Source organism: Coturnix japonica, chromosome 17 (assembly GCF_054131305.1).
Source record: "Coturnix japonica strain WE chromosome 17, WE-NBRP24, whole genome shotgun sequence".
NCBI classification, from domain to species: Eukaryota; Metazoa; Chordata; class Aves; order Galliformes; family Phasianidae; genus Coturnix; species Coturnix japonica.
Genome location: NC_140679.1, coordinates 2789262 through 2794478, shown reverse-complemented (window position 1 = coordinate 2794478; position 5217 = coordinate 2789262). Strand labels below are relative to the sequence as shown.

At 48.5% G+C, this 5217-nt stretch overlaps 1 long non-coding RNA gene across 1 annotated transcript; it reads left to right on the top strand.

Moving 5' to 3' along the window:
- Positions 1-454: 454 nt before the first annotated feature.
- On the top strand, positions 455-4512 carry LOC146758027 (uncharacterized). Its single transcript, XR_014935244.1, has 3 exons — positions 455-543; positions 2418-2602; positions 4484-4512. It is a non-coding gene; the product is annotated as an uncharacterized LOC146758027 (long non-coding RNA).
- Positions 4513-5217: the final 705 nt, after the last annotated feature.

Here is a 5217-nt window from a genome sequence, read left to right as displayed (position 1 = left end):
GGGTGGTACGTGTGTGTGTGTGTGTGTGTGTGTGTGTGTGTGCAGGGATGGGGTGGTGGCCATTTGCACGAGCACAGAGGTGTGCAAAGCGGTGGGCGATTGCTCCGTTGAAGCAAGAAGCAAGCGTGACAGTGCTCCAGTTGTAAGGAAGTGCATTGCTGGAACAGGGCAGAGCTGAGCCTGCAACTGCAGCCTCCTTTGCACAGCCCAGCTCTCAGAGGGTGAGACAGTTGTGCTTCCTGAGCAGCTCAGGGACGTTGTGGACAGAAGCAGCCGAGTCCAAAGTTCCTGGTGTGAAGTGCTCCGAACATCGGGCTCTCTGGGCGAGCTCCCGGCTGACAGCACTGCTCCCCTCTGCCCTCGCCCGGGCCTGCTGGGAGCTGCAGGGCCTGCTGGGAGCTGCAGGCCCCGCAGGAACTACCACTCCCAGGATGCTGTGCGGCAGCACCGGGCGCCGCCATGACAGTGCTGTGTGCAGTGCTGTGCAGGGCTGGGCCTGTGGGCTCAGGGCACCGGGTGCTCCTTCCCTGAGCCTGCCAGGAGGTAAGGCACCGTGAGGGTGGTTTGGGGGAGACCAAAAGACGTAGAGAGGACGTAGGTGGGACATGGAGGTGAGATAGATGGGGCATGAACTGGATCTAGAGAGAGGGGTGAGAAGGCAAGGTGGATATCCAACAGGTGGGGACAGGGGCCTGTACAGGTCAAGGGCCAAGTCCAGCTCTGCAAGCACAGCAACATGTCGGGGACGCCGGGCTGCGGCTGGGGATGGAGCAGAGCAAGATGGAGAAAGGGGAGAACATTCAGGGAGTGAAGAAATCTCCAAGTGGGGCTTTCTCCATAGCTCAGCCTGCAGCGCAGCCACACGACCTAGGCAGGCCTCAGACTGGGATCCTGCTGCTGGGTGCTGCAGGGTGCAGCCTGGCTCAGTCCTCTCTGCACCTGGGGACTGATGGCTGTGTCTGGGATGGCAGTGAGCCTCCTCCACTCCAGGCTGAGCCACTCAGCTCTCCCAGAATTCCCGTCCATCCCCCTTTCTCATCCCTCCATTCCCACGCAGAACTGACTGAGGAGGGGAGGGATGGGTCCAATGGTGGTGGCAGATCTGGGACACTGCCCTTTCTGCTGCCCTTTCACATTGCCCTGAAGGTGGGCCCGGGGGCCTGGGGAGCTGGGCTTTGTAACTGAAGGAACGGCCGCAGGCAGAAATATGGCAAAGACATTTAATAATTGAACATAGCAAACAGTCAAGAAGTGACAGTATTCCCAACCATTTCCCACCCTAACAATCCTTTCTGATCCCTCCCCCTCAAACTCCCACCCCCAGTTGACTTCCCTCCCTCTGCCAAAAACCTCCCAGCCCCCTGTTGTAATCCAAGAAGAATGGCAGCAGCCATGGACCAAGAGAAGGACTTGACAGAGCAGCAGCTGTGGAGCAGGATAAAGAGCAAACCGTGTTGGTGGTGGATGCGGCAGGCAGTGCCAGCAGGGCGTCCCCTGCTTCAAAGTGCACCTTTCCTCTCTCACCCACCACACATTCTCTCCTGCATGCAGGGTCTGAGGGATTTCTTCCAGTTGTACTCCATATCCGCGTGGCCAGTGCGTGATACAGAGCCCAAGTGGAACACCTGCTTGGAAAATGAAATCAACTCTCCCATTCAGTTCTATGAGCGTGCACCTTCCTCTCAAGTGATGCGTGGTCATATTTGAAAAATCCAAATTAGTTGGATATAAGAGAGGTAATAGCATCATAACCGAGCATTACTAATACATTCAATGATTATTGCCGCAGATTCCAGCACCATTGGTAACATCAGACCCCATTGGATTCACATCCAATCTATTAAATTAGTAGAAGCACACGATAACCTGGATAATGTCTAATAACTCTGGTTCCTGAGACAGTAGTTGGCAAACCTGAAGGCAAAAGGTCAGCGTGCTAGGACAAACAGCCAGACAGCAGTATGGTTAAATATGGCTGCGTCCATCGACTGCCCGAAAAGCCATGCTTTTATAGCAGACAGACGAGGGCATTTAAAAATCACACACACTAATTGAAGGAAAGCTATTGCAATAACAACCCTAAAACCCCCGTTGAAAGCCCTGAGCTATCCATTCTTTTCCTAGAGGTGTCCTTGGTTCTTATACTGTTTCTCCTGCTCCCTCCACAGCTGCTGCTCTGTGAAGCCCTTCTCTTGATGCATGGCTGCTGCTCTGTAAAATTCTTCTGGTATTACAATGGCCCCCCAGATTCCCACCCCAATAATTCCTTCCTGAATTTCAGAGTGTAATATTATCAGAGTACAATTTCTCCCCCAGAATTGCCATCCCACCAAGTTCCCTCCTCATCTCCCTTTCTGCTCTTCTCGTCTGCACGTCTTCCTTACTTTCACCCTGTCCTTTTTCTTCTGGTGATGGAGATCTTCAGGCTGGAGGAGCTCTTGTCTTGCTGCAGCCACCCCAGCATCCCTTGCCAGCTGTGCTGTGCCCAAACTCATCCTCACTGATCCATGCCAGCCGATCATCGATGTCTGCCATGTCCTCCGGGCTGCCTGCGCTTGTTGTCACTGCTGGAACAGCAGTCTGGAAAAGGCAATCTGGAAAAGTAAGTTCTTTGTACTTGATAACTTCTCAGTTCCTTCTGATCTCGATATACAAAGTAGTTCCAAGTCCCTGTAGCTTTTGTGTTTTCTTTTGCAGAAGGATTCTGTGATTCTGTGTGATTCTGTGATCTTTGAGATCCTTTTCAACCCAGGCCATTCTATGACTGTACAGTTCCATACTGGAACAAATATAAAATGCTAACTATGTAAAACATGGAGTCAAACCTGTGTGATTTGTCCACACCAGGAGGTGATTAGAAAACAATTTGTAAGCTACAAAGTTGCTTGCTGGAAAGGAAAAGAAAATAAAACTACAAGAATAAGGGAAAACATTTCTTCCTGAAAATAGGAAGAATAATGGACCTGCCATGAAATTTGGGTGAAGCTGCCTGATTTTATGAAGCTATTCCCATTATTTTCTTGGTGCTGTGTTTCCCAAATGAGTGGTTTCTGGCTCTGCTGCAGCACCAGTCTGCATGTGAACATCAACTCTATTCACCATCTGGGAAGATTAGGACTTCCCTTCTCCCACCAGCACCACTGAATTACAGTTACTTAGTGGTTAAACAAAGGAATCCTTAAAGAAGGGTTTACAGCTGTCGTGTTATCTGAAGTGCTTGGGGCATTCTGATGCTATTAAGCTCTATGTATTAACAAGTTCAAAAAGAAAAGGTAGGCATCTGATTGTTGTGACAGTTTCTAAGTGATTTGGAAAGCTGTACCACCCAACCACTCCTTCTATTTGATGGAGGTGACAAAGCTCAGTTTAATTTTTGACTGCTGTTTAAATTCTGAAGCTCGAGCTGGTTCCTGGAGCAGAAAAAGCTTGGAAGCTGTCCCTCCTACAAGCAGGCACCTCTGAGCAAAATATGACATCTCAGTTTCTGATGATAAGGTCAGGAGATGTGATTCCAGTGTCTAGCTTTCGGCTTCATGCTGTGTTAGTGGGACCTTTGGCATCTAGCACTGACCAACAGCAACTGACAGGCTGGTAACAGTGCACCCCAAAGCAGTTATGTGTCTCTTTATGTTATGAGGGAAAATTGTATCGCATTGAGATTTCCTGTTTTTACTCTTTGCAGATCTAACTAGCTGCTGGAAGAATCCTGTACGCCATGTTCACACCATTTTCTATGAGCTGGATGAGTCTGTTGTTGGCATTTTAATACCATTTACCAGGCAGGCAATATGGAGTATTTGGCTCTCTCTACAGTCATGAATATTTGAGTATCTTCAACATGTGTCTCATTGCTTCCATTTCAGGCTGCCCAGAGAAGCTGTGGATGCCTGTCCTTGGTGTTGAAGGTGAGGTTGGATGGGTGATGGGCAGCCTGAGCTGGTTAGTGGGCAGCCTGCCCATGGCAGGGTGTTTAGAACTGAATGATCTTGAAAGTTATTCAAACCCAAGCCCTCCCATGATCCTATGATTCTGTGATTTCATTCAGGTTTATTGAGATGAGATGAGTTCTCCTAAATGCGCTGTTCTCCATATGATTATAATTGGAGTCTAGATGGGTGACTGAAACCAGACACCAAAGTTTCTGATGGCCAAAATGAAATGAAATCAATCCTTGACTGTGTCAGTAGTCTGTAACTAGAGCCCATCAGTTAATTCCCAGCCTCCTGCCTGTATTAGTGGCTGCACATAGTGAAAAAGTCTGATGGGATTTTAACCTCTAAAATGTTCCAAAGCAACCAGAGGGTGAATATATTCACTATGCAAATACCTGCAGGAATAAGCTTGTCATGTATGTCCTCAGGTACCACAGTAGTTAATGGTGGGACTCAGTAGGTCATGCTGAAAGTTGAGTCTGCTGATCTTGAAGGTCTTTTCCAGCCTACATGACCTTCTGCTAATATTTTTGAAATTTCTTTCTGTTCAGCTCCCAGAAAACCTCCCACCCAGCCCCCAACTGACCCCGTGGTGAAAAATAAAACAGAAACCTCAGTGACGCTGGCATGGTCCCCTCCGAAGATGCACCGCCCCATTCCAATCAATGGCTACATTGTGGAACGCAAGAAACTAACTGGCTTCACCTGGGTGAGGTGCCACGAGTCTCATGTCCCCGTCCCAGAGTTCACGGTGAGCAATCTGTCTGAAGAGGCTGATGATCAGTTCCAAGTGTCTGCAGTCAATGCGCATGGACAGAGCCCGTCTCTGGAATTCCCAGGGAGCGTGCACCTTGGTAAGCACAAAAACCCCAATGGAAATGGGTCAGTGTGTGCTAAGCAGCTGTGTTGGTTCCCTAAAGATGTTTCCTTTGACTTTAAGGATAGTAGTGCATTAACACACCAAAGGCTTTCCTTTATTCCTAGTTCTCCTATCTCCTATCAACCTCCAGTTACCACTAAAATGATACAAGTTCTATTTCTGTGACAGAGACATGAATATCCTTATCTTTTGATATCTCACATGTGCAAGAGGCAGAACTTTTTGTAACAGATCTTAAGCACAGAAGTGCTTCTTCCAGCACTCATGCAAAGGGAGAAGTAGAAATGTCCCTATGATTTAATCTTCCATCTCTAAATGAGATACCAGACTTGCATCTAAAGAGCATTAAGACATACATGTTCTTCTTCCTCAGGACCAGTCCTGGTTGTGAAATCCCCCCTAACA